The 13,897-nt window shown below is 34.7% G+C and overlaps 1 pseudogene; it reads left to right on the top strand.

Annotated features, from left to right (window-relative positions):
- Positions 1 to 13,181: 13,181 nt before the first annotated feature.
- LOC123819855 overlaps positions 13,182 to 13,897 on the top strand; it is a 45,818-nt pseudogene continuing 45,102 nt past the window's right edge.

A 13,897-nucleotide genomic window follows, 5' to 3' on the forward strand; every position in this document is an offset into this window, starting at 1 on the left:
GTGACATATTTCTAAATTTTAGATTAGGGAAAGCAAAAATTAGAGAAGTCTAAAGAAAAGTATATGTAGCTTTTCAAATAATCTTCCAAAGTTACAAATAAAACTGTACATAAAAACGGAAGAGTGAAAACATTCTTTGTGCAGAGAACTTCAAAGTATATTTAGCATTTATTAAGCATGTACTCTTTGGTGAGCATTGTGAAGGTACAGTGAGGAGACTGCCCTCAATTGTAAAGAAAACTCCTTTCACCTGAAGGGTTTTATGAGCATCACTTTTGTATATAATTGGTCATGCTCAATCCCCTCTCAGAGGAATGGTTCAGGCAAAGAATACAAATAATTACTACAGAATGTCATTTAATAATATATCACAATGCCCCCTTGAATATCTATTTTTGTCTCCCTGGTCCTGTAAACAGAAGTAAAAGAAACACACATATGGACAGGATAGGAAAGAAAGCAGTTAAATGCAAATGGAAATTGCTATGGGGGCCAAAGCAAACACACAATATAAAGAAGGTCAGATTCATTAAGCCCTCCATTAACCAGCTCCTCCAGAGTGGCTCCAGCATCCCCATTGTCAACTCCCTGTTCAACACCAGGGCTACACTTTTTGACAAGAAATCTCATCAGCATCCTCCAAATACTTGAACTAATATTTATTTTAAGACTTAGAGTACAAAAAGGAGACATAATTAAATCCCAAAATTATTTAGAATTAGCTGTGAAGATGACTTTCAAAATTTCCTTTTAAGATCCTCAATCCTATTTACTGCCATCCTGGAAATCTTGACTAATGGAGAAATGATTCACAGGGTCACTATTCCTAGAAATTCAAGGTACAGGACAGGAAAAATGCTACTCTCCTCAATTAAGTCAACCACAAAGTTCCTGGAAAGTTTAACATCTTAATCAAATGGTTATGGCAGTTTTATTTCCTTGGATTCTTTCCGGCTGGCCCTTCAATAAGTAGATGGAACTTGGACAAGCATGAATTTCCAGTATTGTCATTAGCAGAGGGAATGGCAGTGCATTTGTTAGTCCAGATGAATGAAAAATCCCTGAATATAATTAATCATCTATATCTACTCAGAGAAAGGCAGATGGAAAAATGAAGATATTGGAAGTTAAGAGAAGTAAATATTTTTTCTTGTTTTAAAGAGATAAAACAAAAATCTGAGTATAGATCTCAGTCATCCAGGAACTTACCTCTGTACCTCACCCACCTTGCTTCTAGAGACAGAGAATTTAGGACACATAGCATCATCCAGTTCAATCACTGACATGGATCTGTCTTATACCACAATAGCCCTGGCAGACAGTCTAACCAATGATAATGAAGTCTACCAAGAGAAGAACTACTTATTCAACTGCTATAAAAATCTAAAAAATAGTTTAAAAAATTAAGGGCTTTTTTTAAAATTTTGAGAAACTTCTGTTAGTAGTGACCCTGGACATAACTCATATATGTGACTGACCTTCACATATTTTGAGACAGCTGTCAGTCAAACTCAGTTATCCCACCTTTCTGAGGCTAAAGTCCTTAGTTCTCAATGTTAAATAACCCAATTTTAAAAAGAAGATGTTGTCATAAAATAGAGTTTTTACATCCTTCACTACTCTGGTCACCCCTTGGACATGATTTTAATGCTCAATGGCTCACAATAATGTGGTATTTTGCAAACTAAGAATCATGACAGCAACCTCTCTCAGCCAAAGGCAGCCATGGCACCATTGGACAGGCCTCAGTGTTGCCAGGAGCTGGCATGGAACTCACACCGAGGTCATGGTGTTCTTCTTTTAAATATAAACAATTTCACAGTATACCAACCTAAGACAAGGCCACTATGACCTTGTTAGATTAAGCCAAAAATGAGACTATTTTATATACATTATATAGAAATGAGCAAGTATTCTTTGTCCAAACATGAGTCCCTGCTATTTTTCTTCTTTTCAAGTACAGTTATAGTCTCACTTTATTCCTCCTGCTTTCTTAATAAAAATTACTAAGATACCCAGTAATGATATTGACAAGAGGAAAACAGAAAGGCAAAAATAAAACATTTGATATAGGATCCAAAGGCTAAGAAGAAACAATAGTACTAGTACTACTATTAATACTACTACTATATTACTAATAATACCAACACAACATAATTAGAGCTATTAGTGATTAGCTCTAGAGCTATTCATTAAGTGCTTCACTTGGACTGTGGCCAGGCTGTGTGCAAAAAATAGTTGTGTACATTATCTCTTCATAATTTATGATATAAAGCTAGTGTTACTCACTTTACAGAGTAGGAAAAAGTGAGGCTTATGAAAGTAATTAGCACCTGATCAGGCTAATAATTAAGTATTGGAACCAGAGCCTAACATTTACAGGCCAAGATATTATTCATTCAGCTTAACTCAGTGAGTAGGGCTGACATTTTTCAAGTGATTGTGTCTAATCAGAAGTAGGATGGTTTTTTTAAAATTTGGCCAGCAGATATGCTTGTCACAAGGGCTCAAAAGGTGCATGCTTGCCAACTATGAATCCTCCTAATATTTGAAGAATACATGCCAGGCTTCCAGACTTGGCTTACAAATACCATTTTTGAATAATTTCCATGAAGTTTGGTTAGTTTTTATTATTTCTATTAACTCTCAGTTCCAAATACATCTGTCAATTCTTATATGCCAAGTACCAACTAAAAGGTTGTTCTGTATCAGCCAAATTATCATTTTATTCTATCTTTCACTCAGCTCCCACTACCTCATCAAAAGTAGTACTCACTTTCTATTGCATAATCAGGGTTATTCTTTGTCTCCATAATCTTTCTCTGATCAGGAAGATGATGCCATTTTATAAAGTCTTTTCTGGCACACTTTTGGAAATTCAAATATTCTGTTTGATGATTTATATTGATTTAAAAAACAGATTATAACCTAATTCATGCTTCTTAGAAAAGATTAGAAGCAAACTTACCAAATATACACATTTTCTATCATGAAAATTCACAAAATTACAAATATTATAAAATTTCAAAAATAATTAATGACACTTCAATGTATCAAAGGCACTGGATGAAACTCCAAAACTATTGTTAATAAAGGACTTCAACTCCTTCCTAGAAAACAATACAGGCAATCTGTATGGTTACTCTTTCCCCCAAAAGTCAATAAACTCTCAATAATTTCAGAAAATAGCTAATGCAAGCAATGTCAACTTCTGAAAAAAAGAAAAAATTTAGTTGTTTAGCTACCAAGATACTGACAATTACTTGGCTTCAATTTTATTCCAAATAGTCACAGGCTGAAAGCTTGAGAATAGAAATCATTTTCAATTCCTGGATCACTTATAAGAAAGAACATTTTTCACAGTTTTATTGAGCAATAATTAATTTAGATCACTGTATAAGTTTAAGGTGTACGACATGATGGTTTCATTTACATATATTGTGAAATAACTACCACAATAGGTTTAGCTAACATCAATCTTCCCATATAGATACAATAAAAAGAAAAGAAAGGAAAAAAGTTTTCTCCTTATGATGAGGACTTGGGGGGTTTACTCTCATAACAACTTTCCTGTGTGTCCATAGCAGTGCTAGCTGATATATTTATCATGTGCATTACATCCTTAGTATTTATTCATCTTAAAATTGAAAGTTTGTACCTTTTGACTACCTTACTCCAGTTTCCCCTCACTCTACTCGCCATCTCTGGTAACCACAAGTCTGATATCTTTTTCCATGAGTTTGTTTGTTTCTCTTATTCCACATATAAGTAAGGTGATATATATTTATCTTTCTCTGACTTATTCCCCTTGGCATAATCCCCTCACAGTCCACCCATGTTGTTAACTAATGGTAGGGTTTCCACATTCTTTAATGGCTGAATAATACTTCATTGCATTTATATACACAACTTCTTATTCATCCATCAAAGGGAATTTACATTGTTCCTATGTCTTGGCTACTGTAAATATTGCTGCTATGAACAAGTGGCTGCAGATATCTTTTCAAGTTAGTGTTTTCATTTCCTTTGGACATATTTCCAGAAGTAGAATTGCTGGACCACATGGTAGTTCTATTTTTAATTTTTTGAGGATACTCCATACTGTTTTCCATGGTGGCGTCACCAATATACAATCCAACCAATAGTGCACAAGTGTTTTCTTTTCTCCATATTCATTCCAGCATCTTTCTTAACTCTTGTCTTCTTGATGATGACCATTCTAATAGTCATCAGGTGGTTTCCCACCATGGTTTTAGTTTGCTTTTCCCTAACGACTAGTGATGTTGAGCATCTTTTCATGTACCTGTTGGACTTTTGTATATCTTCTTTGGAGAAATGTCTATTAAGGTCTTTTCCCATTTTTAATTGGATTATTTGGGGGGTTGCCATTAAGTTGAATGAGTTCTTTATATACTTTGGATATTAACCCATATCAGATACAGTTTGTAAATGTTTTCCCCATTCCATTGGTTGTCTTTTCACTTTGTAAATGCTTTCTTTTGCTATACAGCAGTTTTTAGTTGATATAGCTCCACCTGTTTATTTTTTTATTTTGTCACTTGTGCTTTATGTATCATACCCCCCAAAAGAATAATACATTGCCAGGACCTGTGCTTTCTGCTAGGACTTTCATGGTTTTAGATCTCCCATTTAAGTCCTTGATCCAGTTGGAGTTCATTTTTGTGAGTGGTGTTGTATGTATTCACCTTCATTCTTTTACCTGTTACTATTTAATTATCCCAGCACCTTTTATTGAAGAAAATGTCTTTTCTCCACTGAGTATTCTTGGCTACATTGTCAAATATTAGTTGACCAAATACTATTGGGTTTATTTCCAGACTCTTGATTCTGTTTTATTAGTCTATGTGTCTTTTTTTTTATGTTGGTACCATATTGTTTTGATAGCTATAGGTTTACATGTAACTTCAGGGAAAATGACTCCTCCCAGAGTATGAAAAGAGTGATACAAATTAGCATGGCCTGCAGGCCAATTATCTATGAGAAATTAGATCTAAAGCTATAGGTGAGTGAGATGCAATTTTTTAATGGTGAAAAGAACACTAAGCTCAATGTCAGAATGAGAGGTATGGAAAGTGTCCTAGGTGTAATTATATGGCTTTATAATTTTTCATTTTCAAATATCTCCTATCCATTTGCTGTAAGCTGGATGAAGAAAGAGATCATGTCAGCTTTGATCATTTTTATTACAATTCTTTAAGGGAATTAATGGGGAAATGAAAGAATAAAGATCTACCAGCTTTCTTGCAATATACACCTATTTTTTTTCTGTGCCTAGCATTCATTTTACATTTATCTCAAGGGACATACAGATTTTTTACTTTTAGTCCACCTGTTTTGGGTGAGGCTAACAATCCCAATCCTTTATGATTCATAAAATGTGTAATGTGAGCCCGTGTAAACTCGTCAGCATATCCCATCTCTCTACCTGTATCCCATGACCCAAAAGAGATCAACAAAACTAAATTCAAGAGATTTGGAGGAACTTGTAGGCTGGAATTCTCAGTTACAGAAAAATCTAAACATTTTGAAAACTATCAAATAGTAAGTACCTTTCTGAGAATGAAGTTAACATATGTTAATTAAGATCCACTACAGATAAAGAGGTAGTGGGTACACCAATGCACACACAGGGAGTAAGGGGAGGAAAGGAAAAGAAAAAGATACAGAGATAGTATTTGATAGCATTTGTTTGTTTTAATCATTCTTGAACCTTGGCTCCTTGAACAGATAAATTACTTTTTTATTCTCAAGTCACTTTGAATTGGGCTAATTTCATTTATAACTTAAATAGTTAACAATACACGCTTTTTTATACAAGTGGAGAAACTAGAATTGAAAGAAGGGAAATGCCTTATAATTCCTTAAGATCAATATTTTGTAGTAAAGGAATTATGACTATAACAATGGCTCCTAGTTTCCAGATATTTCCACTATGCCAGACTGACTTTATTAAATGTTAATAAACCACTTTACTAAATAAGCATTATGCTTATTAAAAGCATGGAAGATTAAAAGGGATACCTGTTATTTTATATTTAAATTAATATAATAATTTTCTGGAAGAGAGGAACCAAAAAAAATACTTCTCTAAGATGCACTCCTTTTTTCTCAATCATGTTTCTTCTAATAGGAGGCAGAATTTGAGTCTCTAACTTTGAGAACTGCTGAGATTGACCAAAAAGGAGCCTATTGTGCCCAAACAGTAGTCTAAGAAATAAATTAAGTAAAATTACTCAGTCATAGTCTTATTACCAGAAATAGCTTTTGTCCATTTGGCAGGTAATTTGTAGTAATGTTTAGTAATTGACAGCAATTTCTGGTAATTAAATGTTGAGCCATTTCTTTACTTAATATTGTTTTTTTCTGAGTAAATTCAGTACTAAGAAAATAAATCAGTGGTTGATGGCCATGTCTGATATTTAAATGCTTAACTAAGTGGCGTAGTACAGCATTAAGGAGGAAGTGGACAATGTGCAGAGTTGAATTGCCTAAGTGGTTTTGTATTGAGAAATATCTCCGATTATATGATTTAAAAACTTTGGGATTGGGTGAGAGGAAACAAGAATACGCAGATGGCCTGCACTGGGTCTTTAATAGGCATGAATTTCCAGCAAACGTCTCGTTTTTTGGATTAACTCCAAAATCTCCATATTTTTTACACAGGGATAAAATAGTTTAAATATATTAAAAAGGTTCTATGAAATACATGTGAGCCCATTGTGCTAATTGTTACTATGATAATTTATAAATTACTAGATCAGAGTGGAATTCCTTTTGCTAGAATGGAGTTTCCTTAGTAGTGTACTTACATATTGCACTTACATAGTGTGCTTACATATAGATCAAGGTGTAAGCTAGTAGCCAGAATTATATATATATAATATATTCAATATTATATAATTGTTAAAGGATTCTGCATAATCACCAAATTGTCTTAATTCTAGGGTTTGACTAGCTTAAATACCATTAACCTATTCCTTTTTTAAAAAAGATTTTATTTATTTATTTATTTTTGGAGAAAGGGGAAGGAAGGGAGAAAGAAAAGGAGAGAGACATTCATGTGAGAAATAGATCGGTTGCCTCATGATCCTGCCCTGACTTGGGACCAAACCTACAACCTAGGCATGTGCCCTGATTGGGAATCAAACTGCCTATCTTTCACTTTAAAGGGATGATGCCCAACCAACTCACCCACAGCAGTCACGTCCATTTATCTATTATTTTTTTATTGTTCTTCAGTTACAGTTGTCCCACCTTTTTCCCATTTCTGTCCCCTGGCACACCACCCCCTGCTCCTCAAGACAATCCCCACCTCACTGACCAAGAGCGTGAGTCCTCTATGATGTATGAAACTTCAGAAATAAGTTTAAGTTGAGTGTTTGCAGGTACATATGTCTCAACATACAAATTTTCAAAGTCAGGTATTCTACTTCTCTTTGAAGTGCTGACCACTGGATCAACATTTATCTCCATTTATATCTTTTTGGATCCTCCCCCATTTCTGTCCCCTTTTCCAGTCCATCTTGCAACTGTGACATCTGGAGGGATATGGTATATCACAGGTGGCAGACACAAGGCCTGCAGGCCAAATCTGGCCCTCCACCTTATTTTATCCACTGGGCACCTTGTTTCTACCAGGCGGCAGCACAGAGCTCTCACTTAATTGTTAAGGAGTAGTTACATTTATACAGTCCTAAAATTACACTCGGCTCTTTGAAGGCAACCATGAGGCTGACATGGTCCCTGGTGAAAATGAGTTTGACAACCCTGTTTTATATTATTGTGTCATTTCTTACTTCTTAGTTTCTTTCTTTTGCTGAAGCCCTTGGAAACCCTAAAAATTTAAGTGCTCTAAACATGTAAGTGCTGTAATGTTCAATAATTAATATCTCATTATGAGAAGTCCAAAAGGTCCCAGAAGAGCACTTTAAGCATTCAATTCCTCTAAGAAATAATGAGGAATTTACATATTAGTAATTTATTGTAAAATCCTAAGCATTTTAAAGCACACAGAGATAAATAAATCAGTATTTAATAGGATGTACCAGAACTACCTTCAATCAGTGAGTATGGATGGACATAAAATCCTTTTTTCTACACTTTCTTTATAGTATGAGTATTTGTGGTCTAAGTAAGACATTAAAATTGTCAGCCTGATTCCTTTCAGTCTCTAAATATGTGAAAGAAAATAATATTTTGGAACCATCAATAGACTGGGATGGCTTTGAAAGACAACCTGGGGAGGTGAGCTTTCTTCTTAAGCCCTTGAACTTTTGAATCTGCCCAGGTTATTGATCTATTTAAATGCATAATGGTTGAGCTATCATAAAAATGTAATGACCTTACCTGTCATTGAAACCAAGCAATTGTATTTAGGTCAGGAGAAATCTAGTTACATGAGTGCCTTAAAAGGTTAAAACATATGTATATACTTTTTAAATTAAAATCATGGTTAGCTCTACAAAAAAATGTGGAGTAAGAGAATTTTATCTTCTAGTTTCTAAAAACTTAACACCTCCTCTTTCACAACTCTCTTTCCTTTTCCCCCAGTAGCTCAAAGCATCTACACTGTTCTAACCCCCAGCCATATTATTCTCTCTTCCTTTAGAAATATTGTGTATTCTGAAATGATTACTACTCCTTTCTCTTCACAGCAAATAATTTGAATGTTTCATAACTGACAGCAATTATTCCTAGTAACAATGGGTAATGATGGTGAATAAAAATGGGCTCCATAGCCAGACATTTATATTCATATCCCTAATCTCAAGTCTACTATCTGTGTGACCTGAGAAAATTGTTTTATCTCTTTGAGACTCAGTTCCTTTCTCTCTTCTCTTCTTCCTCCTTTCTGTCTGTCTTTCCTTTCTTACTGTAAAATGAAGATAAAAATCATCATTTGATCTTGCCTTAAAAAACACATGATTATGCTGATGAAAGAAGGTTGACAAATGATTGCTTAAGCGCCAAATTCAGAAACCAGGTATTCTACTTGAAGGTAAAATTAGACAGAATCAAGTCTTAAGAAATCTGCTTTTTAATGTATTATCCATTTGCACAGACTATCAAGATTGCTGAGGTGAGAGTATTGGTTTCATAGGATGAAATCATAAGTCTTTCCTCAAACCTGTTTTCGTGATTGAAGAATGGTTAAATCCAACCAAGTCTCACTGGGGCATCAGTTTGATTATGTAGGGATGGCCTTATTAAACATATTAAACATCATCTTCCTCAAATTATGGTGGTTCCATACCTGGTCCAAAGTTAGAGATGCTTTTATTTCCTGTTGGTCAAGAAAATAACCCTCATTGAGATTTAACTTGGATGAAAGTTAAATAGTTACAATGCAGACCTTCCACTGGAAAAAAATTGATTTGAGGATAAAAATTCCTAAGGAGACAACCTTGGGTAATGTTATTCCCAAGTCAATTCTATTTCAACAACTCCTTTATGCCTACCTTCTTGTGGACACTCACAGGTATTCATATTTATCATGAACTCTGGGAATTATATTCTGTACCTGCTACCACACAGAATAGTTGCCAAAAAAACACATGATTAAGTCTGAAGAAGCACCATGCTCAGCTAATTTTATTTAATGTTCTGTATCTGTATTCAGTTAGATATGGATTAAATAAAAATATTAAATAATATTTATTGATGGCTAACTATGTATCAGCCATCTTTCACCTATTTTATTTTACTTCTATCTAATTTTATTTTATAATTAAAAATTTTAATTGTTGACACTATTACATATGTCCTCCATCCTCCCCCATCCCCTCTCCACTAAGCCACCACCCCCTCCCTAGCCTTCACCACTTTGTTGTCTATGTTCATGGGCTTTATATACATACATATATGTTCTTTGGCAACTTTATGTTCAAGGACTATGTTATGTTTAAGGCCTATTTTAAATTCTGACCCCTCCCCCAAATATTTAGTAATATCCTTAGTTAGTATTATCTTTTTTTTTGCTAACTTAATGCATTTTGTTCATTATGAATCTACTTATGTTTGTATTTGTATATCTTACTCTTACTTATTTATATATATTTTAATTTATTTTTGCAATCCTCACCTGAAAAAAACTTTTGCTGCTTTTAGAGAGAGAGGTGGAAGAGAAGGAGGAGGAAAAACAAAGAGAGAGAGAGAGAGAGAAATGTTCAAGTGAGAGAGAAACACTGATTGGTTGACTTCTCATACACACCCTGATTAGGGATAGAACCTGCAACTGAGGTATGTGCCCTAACTGGGAATTAAGCCCACAACCTTTTCGGTCTACAGGATAATGTTCCAACCACCTGATGCATACCAGCAAGGGCTGTGTATCTTACTCGTCTTTAAAGAATATAACTATTTGAAAATAATACTCCATTATGAACATCTTTTTATTTTCAATCTAATCACACAACTTTAATGTAAAATTGCATTAAGTCAAAGTACAGCAAGTGAATTTAAATTTAAATAAATTAATTAATAATCTCATGTGGAACTGTAACTTCTTTCAAATATATACACAATCACACATGTGAATATATTGTGTAATGGTGAAATTTAGGAAACACATATTAGTTGCTAAAGGAAATGTTTTGGGTTAATCTGGGTGGTGGGGCAGTGTCCTATGTTACATTCCACAAATTACTTTTCAACTATTACAACCCAGGCTCTTCAAATGGCATTATAATATGTTAACCATAGTTATTATGTATTTTTTTTTATTTTAAAGTGCATGAATCTTCTTCCAATTAGCCCAATATATATACTTTGGAAACTGTGAAAGAAGGAACTGTAAGTAGAACGGCTTTGCCATCATTATAAAATTGTTATTAAAGTTACAATCTAAAATATTGATCAGAGTATTTCATAATGACTCCCATAATAAAATGCACTTCAGAATTCAGAAGCAGGGGAAAGGATTTCTATTATTAGTAATAAAATCCATGTAAGCCTTTGTGCTTCTCTGCTTTTGCTAAGAGAAAAGTCAAAGCTTAGTTTCATGCTCAAGTAACTTACTACCCTATCCTCACTCTATCATATAGTCTTTTTTTCCCAGGGTGTTTACATTTTTTGTGATATCTTCATCTTCTAGTAAACTATATCAGCTCCTTTCATGGAGGTAGGCAGAGTAAAGATAAATAAATGAATGCAATGCTTACTCTTTTCCACATCCCTGCCTTCACTGTTAAACTGAGTACTTTTTAACTACTCTGGTAGACTTTGTGATGTGCTGCCAGCTACTCCTTCAATGAAGTATTTGCTGTCTATCTCACAGAAATAACGGCAAACTGCCTCCTGCTGTCTGCCACTTCTGGAACTGCTTCAGTAGCAGAAACTGCCTTATCCAAGTTGACCCTTCTTCATATGGCAACTGACAAATGATGGCCAATCATAAAGAGAACGTAAAGTCCAGATCATCTCAGCCCATCTTGGGACAATTCTCATTAAGAGTGCCTAGTGCAGTTGTACAAGTTTGTCACTGGGATACATTACAGAATAACCTCTTTCTCTGCTTAACTCTGCTTTCTTACCCTCTCTTCCACAAGTTTTGATTGCAAAGGCACGTCTTTGTAAATATTTCATACATTAATTTCCATCACAAATACTGCTTCTCAAGAAATTGAACCTGCATAACTATATTTTTGCCATGTGTAACACACACTTTTTTGCCCAAAGTTTTGAGAGAAAAATAAAAATGTGTATTATACATGAGTAGTACTAATTCTGTATCTATATAAATGTTTTAATTCTTTTATTTATGCTTATGCATTAAAAGTATAACTCTAGAAAGCAATAACAATATCTATATGCAAAATGATACTCTGAAATATGATAATCCATTTTATTGAACCTAACAATGAGTTTACAATGAAAGCCATTTTGTCCAATGATTTAATGAAATGAAAGAGCGACATATAGTTATCCACAGAGTAAGATAGGTGATGCTGACTTTATTACCACAAGGTGAACAGTGTGACATTTCTCTTTGTACACTTTAGGTGGGAGAAATTATTTGAAAACCCCTTGGAAAATGTCAAAATGGTCTTCATACACTGCAAGCTTTAAACTAAAAATTATTAAATATGCTAAAAAGCATGGCAACAGAGCTGCCGAGAGACAGTTTGGGCCTCTTCCCACAGAAAGCATCAGCAGATTGTGGAGGCAACAAGAAGAAAAGTTTCTTCAGATGCCTAGACAGAAGAAGACAATGCAACAGACACCTCCAACGTGGCTGGAGGTGGAACAGGAAGTGAAGACCTGGATTCTGGAGCAGCACCAAACTGGAATCTTTTCTTTGACCAAGCTGATACAAGAAGAAAGTAAAAGGATTGTGTGAGGAAAAAACATTGATGATTTCTTCAGGACACCTAAATGATTCTTTAACTTCATGAAAAGATAAGATTTGAGCATGAGGACACAAACGAAACTTGCCCCAGAACTTCCAGCAGCCTATGAGAATCAAGTTTTGGAAAATCATTCTTGTGTTATCAGTCTTCAAAAGACAACTTTGAGCTGTCCCAAATAGCTAATATGGATGAGGTCCTACTCACATCTGACAAACCTTCCAACAGAACTGTGGATGTCAAAGAAGCCAAGACTGGCTGTTAGAACTAGTGGTCATGCAAAAACACATTTCACTGCTGTTCTAGCCTGCTGTGTAGATGGACAAAGCTACTACCTATGATCATTTTTAAAAGAAAAGCATTTCTGAAGGAAAAGATTCCAAATGGAGTTATTGTACATGTGCATGAAAAAGGATGGATAAATGAAGAAGACATGAAAATCTGGTTTAACAAAGTCTGATCATGAAAGCCTGGAGGGTTACTTAAAAAAACAGCTTTGCTTGTTTTTGATCACTTCAAAGCCCATGTTATACAAAGTGCAAAAGTAATCACAGCAGATTTGAAAACCCAACTTGCAGTGATACCTGGTGATCTAAACTGCAACTTCTTGATGTGTCAGTAAACATGCCCTTTAAAGATCTAATGAAGAAAGAGTGGACATCATGGATGCAGTCAGCTGGTAATGATTTAACACCTACAGGAAGGATACAGAAAACAATCATCATCAAGGTTTGTGATTGGATCCTAAGGCTGTGGAATGGTGTCAAGAAGGAAGTGGTTGTGAAATTATTCAAAAAATGAGGCACCAGCAATGCTATGGTTGGACCTGAGGATAGTGAAATTTACCAGGATGAGGGAAGTAACTCTTCAAAAGACACTGGTAATATAGAAATTGAAGAAGATGATACTTCTGATATTGGCAGTGATGAAGAGTTCTTGGCCTTCTATGATGTGTAAATATCATAAATTTGTTACTGGTACATAAAGTTTCTTTTATGTATGTTTTATCTGTCCTTGTAGTTTGTAATTACTTGTTACATAAAATTTCTTGTACTATAATATGTTAAAATGCTAAAATTCTTTTAAATACAAAAAACACATATCTAAATATAAATAAATAAATAATTGAATTAAAAAAATTAAAACAAGATATTTTTTCCTTGAAAGTTTGAGCCAAAAACATGGGTGTGCATTATACATGGCAAAATACAGCAAAATGGTTGTGACCAGGAATAGACCAAGAAAGCAGGTACTACATTTGGATTGTAGAGCTGGGTCATTTGCCCCTGGCTGGCCACAGGATCCTGTTGCTGGGACAGACAACTGGGCATAAATATCCTCATAAAGGACCAGTAAACAAAATATTTTTTCATACCCACATGCTCTGGGCTCCACTGAAGGAAGGGCAGAGTGGACTAGAGCTATGTGAGGAAAGTCTGAAACTGGTAGCTATGGAGAGAGTGAAGTATCAGCCAAGATCCCTTTGCTCAGTCATTCTCCATACTGCAGAAGCCATCTTTCTCCCCCCATGT

Source organism: Phyllostomus hastatus, unplaced genomic scaffold (assembly GCF_019186645.2).
Source record: "Phyllostomus hastatus isolate PE091 unplaced genomic scaffold, TTU_PhHast_1.1 phas_contig_34, whole genome shotgun sequence".
In the NCBI taxonomy this organism is placed as follows: domain Eukaryota; kingdom Metazoa; phylum Chordata; class Mammalia; order Chiroptera; family Phyllostomidae; genus Phyllostomus; species Phyllostomus hastatus.